Source organism: Symphalangus syndactylus, chromosome 12 (genome assembly GCF_028878055.3).
Source record: "Symphalangus syndactylus isolate Jambi chromosome 12, NHGRI_mSymSyn1-v2.1_pri, whole genome shotgun sequence".
Classification (NCBI taxonomy): domain Eukaryota; kingdom Metazoa; phylum Chordata; class Mammalia; order Primates; family Hylobatidae; genus Symphalangus; species Symphalangus syndactylus.
Genome location: NC_072441.2, coordinates 146,561,692 through 146,576,725, shown reverse-complemented (window position 1 = coordinate 146,576,725; position 15,034 = coordinate 146,561,692). Strand labels below are relative to the sequence as shown.

The 15,034-nt window shown below is 48.0% G+C and overlaps 1 long non-coding RNA gene across 1 annotated transcript; it reads left to right on the top strand.

The window, feature by feature from the left end:
• The first annotated feature begins 4,510 nt into the window (after nucleotides 1-4,510).
• On the top strand, nucleotides 4,511-14,548 carry LOC134734899 (uncharacterized). Its single transcript, XR_010117784.1, has 3 exons — nucleotides 4,511-4,740; nucleotides 6,434-6,497; nucleotides 13,628-14,548. It is a non-coding gene; the product is annotated as an uncharacterized lncRNA (long non-coding RNA).
• The last annotated feature ends 486 nt before the right edge of the window (nucleotides 14,549-15,034 follow it).

Below are 15,034 nucleotides of genomic sequence, written 5' to 3'. Positions count from 1 at the left end.
CAGCTGTGCCAGCAGCACTATCTATATTTGGAAGTTGTATGGGAAAACTCACAAGATGAAAGACCTTTTAAGGTATGTGCATTTTTACCACAATAAAAGTATAAATACAGCAATCATAAAGAATAGTAAATATAAAATAGTACCATGTTATCTACATTTATCGGTAATCTTGTGTGGTTCACAATGATGGTGGTTACCGTTTGGGAGTGCTGACTCCGTGCTAGGTCCTGCACCAAGCACTGTGCATCTCCCTACCGACGTGTGGGGCGGGAGACCCCTGGGAGACAGCTCCCTCATTTTCTAACCTTTGAGTCTGCGACTCTCAGATATTTCTTGGGATACCTTAGAGGACCAATGATCCCAAAGAGCCTTCCCTTCCCCGTGCCTCTCTTCTTCCTTACGTCTGCACGGAGGAGCAGCTGGGCTCCCAGAGGAAGCGCAAGACCTGCAGCCCCTCCGCTGACAAGGTCAGGGCTCAGGGTCTCAAAGAGAATCCAAGACTCTTTCTCTGCTTGGCCAAAGGTCAGAGGAATTAGCCTTGGAGTAACTAGTTATGAGGCCTTGGACAGGTCACAGGAGTTCCTCATTCTAGCAAATGGAGGGTGAGTTACTGGTATTAGGTTGCCCTGAGGTCTAAATATGAGAATACATATAAAGCAGCCGGGGATAACAAAAGGTGTGGTTATTAGGGGCAGGAAGTGGTCCCTATTCATGTCAGGGAATAACAGAATGCAGCTTACAGCCGTGGCTTTCAAAAACGCACACATGTCCTTTCAGCCGCTAGATTGCTGGTTCTCAAGCTTTAGCCCCCGGGGAGGGGGAGCTGTTGAAACAGACTGCTGGCCCCACAACCCTGGAGTTTCTGCTTCTGCAGCTGCCCTGGCGTGGGGCCTGAGAATTTGCATTCTCAGACATTCCCAGGTGATGCTGATGCGGCTGGAGTCCAGGCTGTGAGAAGCAGTGCCCTTGATCACTGGTTCTCAACTGTGGCTGCACCTTAGCATGGATCAGGGGGATGCCTCAGCCAGCTCTGAGACCTGGATCACACTCTCGGAGATTCTGAGGGTACAGCTCTGACACTGGGAGTTTTCCAAGCTCCCGGTTGATTCTAATATGCAAGCCCAAATTGAGAACCGCTGCCCTGAGTAGAGGGAGGAGAGCTAAACGGGCGTCCTCGTTCAGTGGGCCCGCCTGTAGCATCCGCCACACCCACCAGCCACTAAGAGCAGGCAGCTGTGGGGAGGGGTTTACGAAAGCCCTATCATTGCTAACAATAACAAAAGCTGACATTTCAGAAACATTCACATGGGCCAGGCACTTTCTTAAATATTTTACATCTAATAGTTCATGAAATCCTCATAACAACCCCATGAGATGATAATGGTATTATTTGCAGTTTACATTTCAGCCTGATATACAAAGAAGTTGAGTCACTTATCAAAGGTCAAACAGCCAGAAAGTAATGGAGTCAGGATTTGAAAACAGCATGCTCACCTCAGTTCTTTTTTTGAAACAGAGTCTCGCTCTTTTGCCCAGGCTGGAGTGCAGTGGAACGATCTCGCCTCACTGCAACCTCCACTTCCGGGTTCAAGTGATTCTCCTGCCTCAGCCTCCGGAGTGGCTGGGACTACAGGTACATACCACCACACCTAGCTAATTTTTATATTTTTAGTAGAGACAGGGTTTCCCCATATTGACCAGGACGGTCTCGATCTCCTGACCTCAAGTGATCTGCCCGCCTTGGCCTCCCAAAGTGCTGGGATTACGGGTGTGAGCCACCATGCCTGACTGGGTCGTAGTTCTTGACCACTGGGCTAAGCAGAATGTAATTATGATTAATTATGGTGAAATAAAAGGTTTCGTGGGAGAAAAACTCATTTTGTGTCTACTCTTTGCTCTGGAAGCCTTTCAGGGGCATTGGGCCAAATATGATACGATGCTGACTTTAAAATATTTAATTTCCCTTTTCCAAAGCACATTTGCAGACGTGATCTTATTTTGACGGCCCCAACAATATGCTCTCTCTCTACCACTCTTCCCCCAACCCCTGCTCCAGTGAAATAAACAACTTCACCATTCCTTTCAACTCAACCAACATTTACTAAGTATGTACTTTGTGCCAGCCACCAGGCTACAGCGTGAGGGCACAGAGATGTCAAGACTCTGAGACTCAGAGAGGCAGTGACCTGGCCAGGGGTGAGTTAAAGGCAGAGCCTGGGCCCGGCTCATCTAATGCTCTCATCTTAGAGGAGCTGAGGGATGAAAAGGAAAGGAGGGTGGTCCTGCAGGAGCTGCAGCAGTGGTCTTGCCTGCTTTGAGACTGGCATGGCCTCTGATGGCTCCTGGAGAAAAGACTCCAAGTTGGGGGCTGGCAGGAATTAGCAGAGGGGCATGAATGTCCAGGCTTAGAGCAAGAACTTATGAGCTGCTGCTCAGACAAAAGCCTTGGCCCAGCTCCTTCTGGCCTCCACATACCCTCACCCCTTCTCTACCCCCAGGGAGGCAGCTTTCCTACCTAAAAGGGCAATGACTCCAAGCAACCAGGAAGGCCAGAACCAGGGGACAAATTTCCCAACACATGACTCTGGTCTGCACTTTAACCTCCAAGTGACAGTATATTCACAATCCTTGTGTCTGTCCATAATGTTAACCTGTAAATGTGAACATAGTAAATAACCACAATTTTTGTTACCCTGTTAGGGGCACATCTCTTTTTTTTAACCATATCCAGAGGCCTTAAAAAACAGAAGTGGTCCAGGCCACTCTCCACCTCTGAGAGGCTCTGCTGAGAGATCAGGGGACAGTGGCCCCGAGAGGAATGACTTGCCCGAGGTCACACAGCAAGCCCATGTCAGAATCCACCAAAACCCAGGACTTCTGACTCCTACCCAGGTCTCCTTGGGGTTCTGAAGGACCCCCTCACCAGAGAAACCTGCTCGTAAATGTCCCAGTTCTTTTCTTTTTCTTTTTTTTTTTTTTTTTTGATATGGAGTCTCACACTGTCAACCAGGCTGGAGTGCAGTGGCGCGATCTCGGCTCACTGCAAGCTCCGCCTCCCGGGTTCACGCCATTCTCCTGCCTCAGCCTCCCGAGCAGCTGGGACTACAGGCGCCTGCCACCACACCCGGCTAATTTTTTGTATTTTTAGTAGAGACGAGGTTTCACCATGTTAGCCAGGATGGTCTCGATCTCCTGACCTCGTGATCTGCCTGCCTCGGCCTCCCAAAGTGCTGGGATTACAGGCGTGAGCCACTGTGCCTGGCCATGTCCTAGTTCTTAAGCAGCTCATGTCTACTTACAGCGTCAGCCACCACCTTAATGCAGGCCACCCCAGCCCAGACCTCTCCCACCCAGCCCCACCCAGAGGTCTCACAAGCATCTCAGATGCTGAGGCTCCAACTCTGAACTAACCACCTTTCCGTTGAAATCTGCCCCACCCGTATTCCCTCTCCCACAACCTTTAGCTGCTCAAGCCGAAAACAGGTGTTACCCCAAGCAGATTCCTCTCCATCACCCCCACAACCTCCAGTAAACCAGTAGGGCCCATCACTTCTACCTGTCTTTTACCTTTCTTGAACCCATTCCTTTTCCTCTCCCTTCCACCACCACATGGAGACGACCTCATCATTTCAGCCCTCATCCATCAGAACAACCTCTCCCCTTCAGTTCACGCTTTTCTTCGACAAGTGTGTGAACACTCACTGCGGGCCTGGCACTCTACACTGGGCTGGGGTGCAGCATTGAGCAAGACAGCCAAGATTCTGTCACCGGCATGACTGCACGAAAACCACTTTGACCATGCTTCTCTCCTGCTCTGATCCCTGGGTGGCTGCAAACTGCCCCGGGTTCAAGTGCAAACTCCCTCATGCAGGTATTCACATTCCTGGACCTTCCAACCACCCCTGATCCTTCCGGACGGGTCTGTCATTGTGCCCTGCCCAGGCTGACCCAAACAAGCTACTGGCCATCCTCCCAAAGACCAGCTCAAAGACGCCCCTCCTCCACAAAGCTTCCCTGCCTGAGTCAAGCACCCCACCTGGCGGGGTGAGTTTTGCCTTCTTCTGGAATCCCATTGAAACCCAGGATTTGTGTGCCTGACTCCCAGACTGGGCTGTGATTCCAGGCGCTCAGGGGACTGAGCCATCGCCAAGCCCAGAACCTGGCACTGATGGGCATCAATATGTTGTGTTGATGGATGGACAGAGGGGTGGGTAGAGCAACGTCCAACTGCCCTTTTCATTCACTCGGCCCAGTGCCTACGCCTTTGTAGTTTTCTGGAAGTCCCTCCAGCTGTCTAACCTCCCCTGCTGGCATTATGGAAGCTCATGCCCAGTTCTTCTCTAAATCTGTCCCCTTCCCTTCCCCGAAGGCCAGACCGTCCTGCCTTTCCCTTGACTGGGCAACAAGTCAACAAGAACAAAGGTCTGGTGAGGCCAACCAGGGAAAGGCCAGCCCGGGCCTCTCGGGATCTCAAGCCCTCGGCCTGTGTGTGTGCCAGAGCTTCCCACAGACTCGGGAAGAAGGTGCCGGAGGCTTGCCGGGCGGCCTTGCGGTTTGAAGCCGTGAGTCACCTTCTGGCTGCAAGTCAAGGGACTCTCACTGCGCCCTTGTTTGGACAAGACGAGGAGGCGCACTCGAGTCAGAGACCGGCGCAGAGACGGGGGCAAGGAGAAGGGGCCACCGAGACCCCAAGAGGCTCGGGGAGACAGACGCACAAAGCGACCGACACAGCAGGGACAGGTACGGCGCGCAGAGAGCAGAAGGACAGGGGCAGCCAGCCCGGAACAGGGGGCAGCGCGGGGAGGCAGGGAGCGGGATCGCGCCGGTGCAGACAGCTGGCTCCCTGCGCACGCTCTGTGCTCCCCCTGGCGGCTCCCACCTCGGGCCGGGACCCGGACGTGGACAAAAACGGAGCCAATGGGCTTCCAGACCGGGACATTACCTCACCAGAGCCGGCTGCCATTGGCCGGCGCCCCCTCCGGGGCGGGCTGTTGCTATGACAGCCCAGGCCGGCGTTGCAGAGCCGCGTCCACACGTCTTTCCAGACTCTGATGGGGCCCAGGGACCCCTCCCCTTCGACTGAGCCCCAGAGACCCCCTACTCAGGCCAGAAGGGGAAAGCCGAGCTCCTGCTGGCCCGGGCATCAGAATTCCTGGAAAGACGCCCATTCGGCCCCCTCCCTCAAACCGGCCCAGAGTCCCTCGCCAAGACCACCCCGTCCCCGCAACCCTGGAACCACACACTCATCCATACGCCCTGCAAACAGCAATGAGCACCCTCCAGCATCCAGGTGCAGCTGGGCTCTGCAGGCGCAAAGATGAGTCCACCTCCACCCCTGCCTTCACAAAGCCCCCCAGTCTGATCAAGCAAGCAGTCCAGGAGAAAATGGCAAGGCAGTGTGTTAAGGATTAAAACAGAGGGAGCACGGGGGTTGTGGGAACACAGAGAAGCGGTCCCTACTCAACCTACCGAATCACGGGGACTGCTGGGAGAAAGGGATACAGAGCCAGGACCTGAAAGAGCCAGATGAGGAAGGGTGGGGAAGGGATTCTCCGCAGAGGGGACAGCCTGCGCAAAGACTGCAGGCAGTAAAAAGCAAGGAACACTCGAGGCACTATGGCAGGAAATTAGATCGTGGGGTTGGGGGTGTTGGAGAGGAGGAGGAGTTTAAAGTAAAGCTGAAAGGGGAAGCAGGAACGAGATCCCAAAGGGCTTGAATGTCATGCTAAGGGATCTTGGACCACATTCTCAGGCAGTTGGGTGATGGAAGGGGAGAGGGCTATGATTAGGTTTGCATTTTAGAAAGATCTCCGCTCTTGCAGCTGTGTGGAGGATGGGCTGGAGGGGACTAGGAGACCAGTCATTGCAGGGACTGGGGAAAGTCAGGGCAGGGGGGACTAAGGCCTCCAGCTGGAGTAGAGATGGAGAGACCCACACTCAGGAGGAGATGTAACGGACGTGGAGCCATAGTTCAGGTGACTGAGGAGATGGCACCAGCTCACCTGGGAGGCTGTGAGGGCTTCCCTGGCAGCCAGGTAGGGTCATCGCTCTCCTTCCATGTGAAATTGGTCTCAGCTTGTGTGTGCAACTTCGGTTTCAAGAGTCATGCTGCATTGAAAAGATGTCTATCTCTTTTTACATCTCCCCACCCCCTACACACACACACACACACACACACTCAGGCTGTGATTCACCTCTGTTCCCAGCACTCAGCACAGAGCTTCATCCCAAGTACGCTTCCACAAATCGGAACCCCCATCAGCCCCCTCCCCATTACCCTCACCCCAGCCTCCACCCATCCCTCCCAGCCTCTATCCTTCCTTTCCAAACTCCATGCACCTGCTTCCCATCTCTTTAGTCATGTTGTAGCCACCACCTAGGAGGTGGGACTGCCCCCCCGCTCACCATGTCCGCCCTTCCTATCACCCCTCAGCAGGGAGGAAAAGTTGCCTATCTGTTGGGTCGGATTTCTGAAGACTGATGAGGCCCATTTTCTGGTAAGCGGGGTCATTACAGTGCAATCATTGGGTTGTTACGAGAATTAAATAAGGTTTGTTGCCTGGCACATGTAACTATCCAATCAGTCAGCTATAGTAATGACATTATTATGGGTGTTAGAGGAGGATGGAGAGGGCTGGCGAGGACTCCAGTGTGGCACAGCCCTGCTTTGGGATACGAGTGTTTGCTTCGCTCATTACAGAGTGGTGTCTTGACTTCTCATTTGTCACACGTACTTGTTATTCACTCTCTCAAGGAAAAACACGAAACAAAGTAGACGGTGGGACAAGAGTCCTGGATTTTTATTTTTATCATTATTATTATTTTTTGAGACAGAGTCTCACTCTTGTCACCCAGGCTGGAGTGCAATGGCATGATCTCAGCTCACTGCAATCTCTGCCTCCTGGGTTCAAGCTATTCTCCTGCCTCAGCCTCCCGAGTAGCTGGGATTACAGGCAGGTGCCACCACACCTGGCTAATTTTTGTATTTTTAGTAGAGACAAGGTTTTGCCATGCTGACCAGGCTGGTCTCGAACTCCTGACCTCAAGTGATCCACCCACCTCGGCCTCCCAGAGTGCTGGGATTACAGGCGTGAGCCACCATGCCAAGTTGAGTCCTGGATTTTTGTCATAATACCACGTGAATACCATCAAACTCTCACAGAAATCCCTGATGCAGTGGTTACAGATGCCCTCTCCCAATGAACCAAGACAGGACAATTGAGTGGCTTCTTAAATGTCAAAAGAATCAACTCAGATCTTCCAATTAAGGAACCTTCAGGATGGCAGAGCTGGCAATGCTCTTAGAATCCTCTTATTCAACCTTTGGTTTGACATATGAGGAAACTGAGGGCCAGAGAAGGCAAGTGACTGCCCAGAGTCACACAGTTGGGTCGACCAGCAGAACCAGAGTCTTTTTAGACACCCAGTTTCCCCCTCAATGCACTTTCCCAGATCTGGTCTGTCTTGCAACTGAACAGTGACTAGAACCTCCTCTAGCCAGGGCACATGGAGGGCCTTCACATACTGTTACATTAAACATTCACGACAGCCCTGCAGGATGACTATTGTTATTCCTATCTGAAAGGTCCAGAGAGAGAAAGTATCTCCTCCAAGACCACACAGTGTTACTGAACTGAAGCCAGGCCTGTCGGGTTCCAAGGCCTACGTTCTTGGTATAGCAGTGTGTTGACTCTAGGACTACTCAGGTGGTTTATTTAGAGCTTGTGGACATCAGAGTGATTTGCCAATATAATCACTAAAAGAAGAAGAGGTGAATCTGCTACTTGAAAACAAAAGAGGGCCTAGAATCTTCTGCACATCAGTGCTTCATGTACCCGCCCTGTTGTATGGAAGTGCTCCTCTAAAAGCAATAGGAGTCAAAGAGTTATGTCCCATCTGAGAGTCTAGAAGAGGACCAGCTAGGAGACTTGTTTCCCAGCTAGGCTTGGGCACATTTTCTGAGTGAGGCACCACCACCCATGTTCTCTGAGTAGAGGGTCCTCAAAGGAAACACAGGAGAGTATGTTTTTATTTTTATTTTTAGTTGCATTTTTATTTTGAGATGGACTCTCATTCTGCTGCCCAGGCTGGAGTGCAATGGCATGATCTTGGCTCACTGCAACCTCCACTCCCAGATTCAAGCAATTCTCCTGCCTCAGCCTCCCAAGTAGATGGGATTACCAGTGCCTGCCACAATGCCCAGCTAATTTTTTGTATTTTTAGTAGAGACACGGTTTCACCATGTTGGCCAGGCTGGTCTTGAACTCCTGACCTCAAGTGATCCACCCACCTCCGCCTCCTAAAGTGTTGGGATTATAGGCTAGAGTATGTTTTAATGAGGTCTCTGCATGAGTATGGATCTTGAAGTGATCATAGGTTCAGGATCTCTTGCAGAAAGGGCCAAGTGGGTGATATCTACAAGGACAAATCAACTGCATTAACTTCATTGTCACTGGAGGCCCCCACAGCACAGTGCCCGACAGCCTCTTCCAGCCTTTGACGGAGGAAGGGCAATGTCCCTCAGCACTGGAAGAGATGCCATCCTTTATAGCAAAAAACGGATTGTTCTACATCTTCAAGAGGTTCTATTTCTAGCTCTAGAAAACACTATGACTGTTGATCAGCAAAAAATTTTGCTGTATCTGGCTCTGGAAATATCTCTGTCCTTGGCTCTGGAAAGTATTCCAGAGACATTTATAGTCCCACAGCATTGCTGGCTCTACGGAAAACTCCATGGCTCCAGAGGACTCTCTGCTCCTAATTTTGGAATTCTGCAGCCTGTTTCTGGAAGACCCTTCCTCACTGGTTTTGCACTGTCCTGCCTTCCTGGCTCCAGACTGTCGAATCCCATTTCCGGAGGACCCTCTGACTGTGAAGCCAAAGAACTCTCTATACATGGCTCTGGAGGGCTGATTCTCTGTAAAGATAGAGGACCACTTGACTGGCCTGGAAGACTGACTGTCCATACTCTTCTTCCAAGATCTTGACTTGACATCCCTGGCCCAAAAAGATTGACTATACAGGGACCTGAAGGGCCTCTCTAGCTGACACGCTGTAATATCGTATTTCACAAGTGCTGTCTTGACCCAGTTTTGAGATCCTGGCTAAAACCTCTCAATTCCTCCTTGTGGGCATTTAACCCCTCCAAACTCTAGGCATGGAGGTGTCTGCGCCCCTGGATCTAGACAACTCTTTGGAATAATCTTCATTCCTGGCTTCTGGAGTAAGAGGGGGAAATTTGGATAGGTTGGAGGGATGGGAAGATAAGAGGAAGCATGGAATGGTTGCTGTGGCATCTGTTCTGATCAGCAACCCGAGCTGGATTTAAGTTCCATGGTCACAGGTTAGAGGCCACAATTGTTCAAATTTCATTGACATGAGCAGCCTGATCAGGTTCTGGGTTCAACAGGCAGAACTAATTTTGGTTCTGCAGTGCATGAGGCCTACAGTAGGGGAAATGGATGCTGTTCTCCCCATAGCTGTTGACCCCAGCAAGGTACATGGAATCTGAAGGTAAGGCATCCTGGCCAAGATGTGCAGCATGAAGGGGCCTTGCCAAGCCACTTTATGGCCAGAAACATGGACAAGTGGAGCCAGGGCAGAAAAGAGGGCACATGACAAAATTCCCATGAGGTCTGCAGTCAGGGCCATTCAGAGGCCTTTCTTACCATGCCAAACACCCATAACCCATTCCTGGCCTTCTGCATTCCTCCTGGAATCATCAGCCCTAGAAGTTTAAAAATTGCATTTCACGGCCAGGCACGGTGGCTCATGCCTGTAATCCCAGCACTTTGGGAGGCCGAGGCAGGCAGATCACGAGGTCAGGAGTTCGAGACCAGCCTGACCAAAATGGTGAAACCCCACCTCTACTAAAAATACAAAAATTAGCCGGGCATGGTGGTGCATGCCTATAATCCCAGCTACTCAGGAGGCTGAGGCAGGAGAATCGCTTGAACCCCGGAGGCAGAGGTTGCAGTGAGCCAAGATTTCACTACTGCACTCCAGCCTGAGTGACAGAGTGAGACTTTGTCTCAAAAATAAAAAAAAAAATTACATTTCCCAGACATCCTTTCAGTTGGATTTCGATTGGGTTCTGCCAATGGGATGCATCCATGCAAGATTCTGGAACTACCATCAGAGAGAGTTCAAGCTTCTAACTTTTATCAGTGGCAGTCACAATAGTCAAGCAGCGTTGATGGTGAGCACAGGCTTGTGAGCCCAAAATGACACCACATTTCTTTTTCACTCCACTGGTCCTTCCAACGTTTTTATAACCAATTCCCTAAATTAAATCACTTTGTCTGAAGTACCTAGAGTGGTTTCTGTTTACCTGACACTTATCGAAGATTTGTGAGTGCCTACTATGTTCTAAGATGTTCTAAGAGCTAGGACTATGAGACTGATCAAGAGTGGAATAGTGCATGGGGTCAGAGAGATTGGCAGGAGCAAAGCCATCCAGGACCTTTTAAGCCATAGGAAGAAGTTTGGGTTTCAGTCTGATTTCAATGCTAAGAGCATCTTATTCAGGGAAGGGAAGGATGTGATTTATGACTTGGGCCCTATGACAGGTGAAGTCTAGCAGGCTGTAAAAGAAAGGAGGGAGAGAGGGGGCTATTTGAAGACTTCAAGCTGGAGATGACAGACTGAAGCTGGTGGGGAGGGGCTTACTCTTATAACATTAGGGTCTGAAGATGGTAAGATGGGCACACTGACCTCTGATGAGATGAAAAGCAGAACTCTACTACTTACAGCATCAAGTGGGAGAAAGTTGACATGCAGGGCCATGTCCCTACATGCAACCCCATGGTTGCACCCAGGAAAGGGGAACAGCAAGCTGGAATGTAGCAGGCAGCTTCTCTATGGCAAGTGGAGTGGGGTTAGCAGGTCTAGGGGCTTCCTGTGGGTTGGGAATTTTGAGTGATTTCACAGACCCAAGGAAGAAGTGTTCATCCCTTGATGTTTAGCAAATAATTCCTGGAAGTTGGGTGTATTGTTGTGACCCAGGAGTGTTAGAGCCCAGTGAGGAAAGGGGTTGGGGTGCAGGCTGAGCAAAGTGCCCACAAAGATGAATTGAGAGTTTTTCTCCAAGATCTCAAAATTGGGTCAAGAGAGCCCTTGTGAAATATGGTATAACAGCATGCTAGCTAGAGAGCAGTGGGCGTGATCAGGATCTGCTTTAGAGGTAGAGCTGGCGGGACTTCCGATGGACTGGACGTGAGAGAAAGAGGAATCTTGACCATGGACTTCCAGAATCAGAGGGCTCTGATTTTGAAACCATGCTTCTCATCAGATACAAATAAAGATGTTTGATAACTTTTTTTTTTTTTTTGAGACGGACTCTCACTCTGTTGCCAGGCTGGAGTGCAGTGGCGGGATCTCGGCTCACTGCACCCTCCGCCTCCTGGGTTCAAGCAATTCTCCTGCCTCAGCCTCCCGAGTAGCTGGGACTACATGTGTGTGCCACCACACCCAGCTAATTTTTGTATTTTTAGTACAGACGGGGTTTCACCATGTTGGCCAGGATGGTCTCGATCTCTTGACCTCGTGATCCGTCCCCTCGGCCTCCCAAAGTACTGGGATTACAGGCGCGAGCCACTGCGCCGGGCGGTTTGATAATCTTTTAAAAACTTATTCAAATAAATGAAGGGCTAACAAGATGGTAAGAAATAACCAGGGCTAGTTGGAAGGAAACATAAAGAACCCAGAGAAGAAAACGATCACAGAAGCCACTTCTGCCCTGAGAACACTGACCAAGAATAATGAAGAACAGGCACAAACAAACAGTATCAAAAATAAAGGGCGGGTGCATCACCACCGATGCTATAGACATCAAAAAGAAGAGAATGTGGGCCGGGCGCGGTGGCTCACACTTGTAATCCCAGCACTTTGGGAGGCCGAGGCGGGCGGATCACGAGGTCAGGAGATCGAGACCACGGTGAAACCCCGTCTCTACTAAAAATACAAAAAATTAGCCAGGCGTGGTGGCGGGCGTCTGTAGTCCCAGCTACTCGGAGAGGCTGAGGCAGGAGAATGGCGTGAACCCGGGAGGCGGAGCTTGCAGTGAGCCGAGATCGCGCCACTGCACTCCAGCCTGGGCGACAGAGCGAGACTCTGTCTCAAAAAAAAAAAGAAGAGAATGTGATGAAAAACTGCATGCCAATACATTTGAAATTTTAAATCAAATGGGTAAATCCTGAGAAAAATGTAGCTTACTAATACTGACTCAAGGTAAAAAGGAAAAAATGCTACAACCACTTTGGAAAAGAGCTTGGCTTTTTCTAGGAAAGCTGAAAACTTTCTGTGACCAGCAATTATAGTCCTAGGTATATACCTTAAATTCATGCATATGTGATGCATCATTAAAATGTGTAGGACTACTTTTAGAAGTACAGAAGCACTGTGAATAATAGCTGGGCTGGACAGAGTGGCTCATGCCTGTAATCCCAGCACTTTGGGAGGCCAACGCGGGCGGATCACAAGGTAAGGCATTCGAGCCTGGCCAACATGGCGAAACCCTGTCTCTACTAAAAATACAAAAATTAGTTGGGCATGGTGGCGGGCGCCTGTAATCCCAGCTACTTAGGAGGCTGAGGCAGGAGAATTGCTTGAACCTGGGAGACAGAGGCTGCAGTGAGCCAAGATCGCACCACTGCACTCCAGCCTGGGCAACAGAGTGAGACTCCATCTCAAAATAATAATAATAATAATAATAATAGCTAGAAATTGGAACAACATAAATATTCATTAAGAATAGAATGTGGCATATATAGTATAGTGAAATAATATGTAACAATGAAAATGTATGAACTACAGTTATACATAACAGGATGAGAATTACAAGTATAATATTGAAAGAAAACATGAAGATGCAAAAAAAAAAAAAAACATATTCTGTGATTCCAAAAATACAAAGTTCACATATAGGCAAAACATATATATATACATATATATATGATTTATTAGAAATTTTTGAGTGCTGGCAATGCTATTTCTTGACCTGAATGGTAGTTACATGAGTGTTTATTTGTTAAATTATGCATTTATTTTCATGTACTTTCTGTATGTAATTTCTGTTTTATGATATAAAAAGGGTTCCAGAGAATGATTAAAAGAATGGAGCTAGGCAACTGGATGAATAATGGTGCCAATTTCTGATTTGGAGAGAGTTTCAAAGGAGTGGGAAGTGGGAAGATGGGGAATCCATAAATGAGATATTCATTCTTGCCATGTAAATTCTGGCATGCCCGTTGGACATTCAAGAAAATATCTCAAGCCTGTAATCGAGGATTGAGTCTCAGAGGAGAGGCCCCAACTCTCCATCTTAAATGAGTGGAAGGAGGTATTTACAACAGACATAGCTGGCAAACAGCTTACATCCAGAATATATATAAAGAACTCCTGCAAATGAGTAAGAAAAAGATAGACAACTTTGTAGAAAATTGGGCAAGAGACTCGAGCACATTCGGTTTTAATGTAAGAAATTACACAACTGGGTCATTGAATCGGAATGAAGTGAAACCCAGTAGCTTTGAATCCTGAAGCTACTGGGGAATCAAGAGACCGGTCACTGCAAGGAAAGGATGTAGGATGCAGAAAATTGAAACATGTATTATTGGTTAACTCCTAGACAAATGGCAAGAGTTTAGAAAGTACCAGTGACGTGCCTGATAGAATCTCACCACAAGATGGAAGCCAACTCATCAGAAGCCTGGAAAGCCCACCCGGCGTGGGACCTCTGTGGGTCCAGGATCTTGGAATGGCATCCCATGGCTTAATCTTCCGGATTCAACCAAATAAAGTTACCCCACCCATGTCGTGGACCCAAGCTCCTACCATGTATCCTTAGCTTAAATGCAAGATAGTTCTATTTTGTTCATCTTGATTGGAGTGAGAAATGAATAGGTCCATGCACATATACTTCTTTTACCACAAGATGATGAAGAAATAAATCCTTAATATTGATATTTTTGTATAAGTTGTGTTTACAGTTGCAGTAAGAAATTTTATAATCATTGATTTGCTTTATAAAATTTCTGCTTGCTTTTTATGATATTTAAAACAAAATCTATGCAACAAATTTTATGTCTGATTAGATTTACAGAAGCTGCTTAAGTGCTTAGGGATAATTTGTTCATCATATATGTAAGTCTCCCTTGTTAGGTGTTTGAAGTGTTTGAATTGGCTAAATTAAATTTGTAATTGTAGTTTGAAATATCTAAAGGAATTTTCTTAATTAAATGTTTAAATGATGTTAAAAGTTTATGGGAATTTAATCTATCAAATTTATGAGTTAATTGAATATGAATCAATGAACAAGTAAATGTGATCTTGCTTTTATATAAAGACTACTAAGTTCATAAATAAAATACAAAGATCCATAAGTTGAGAGGAAAAGCAAAAGCAAGAGCTAGATTCTAAGATCTATAACTTAAAAAAATTAAATATTGATTGAAATGTAAGTCATTGTAATTATCCCCACTAGCTGAAATCTCAAATCTGAATGCTTATACACAAAACAAAATGTTACCCTGAACATACTAAACAAATAAAAAACCACTGGGTAATTACTATACACATGCTCACTGCTGGAAGCATTCATACTGCACTCAAATCCAGGTGGGAGAATGCAGCGTGTGCTACAGGTGAATCTCGGCTGTTCTCTTATGGCCATCGGGTCTTTTTCTTAATTATTTTCCATACATTTTTCTTCCTTTACCCAGAGACCTGGAGGCCCTCCCAGCCCAGGTCCAATTCAGATGGATTCATAATTAACATCATTAACCTGTTGATTTACTTGTTTATTTACACTGCGGCACGTGTGCGTTGTGGTGCAGAAGGAAAACCGGCTTGGCATCTTATACGAGTAATATCAACCCACAGAAACCCACCCACTGATTGTTTGCTTAGGGTTAAGTTACTGGGTGATTTTAAAATAATAACAATGTTTTCATTTACTTCCATTTAAAATGCTTTGTTTTAGGCAGAAGTCCTGGAAAGGTTGCTAGACAGGCGTTAAACAACGCTTTTGAGATAT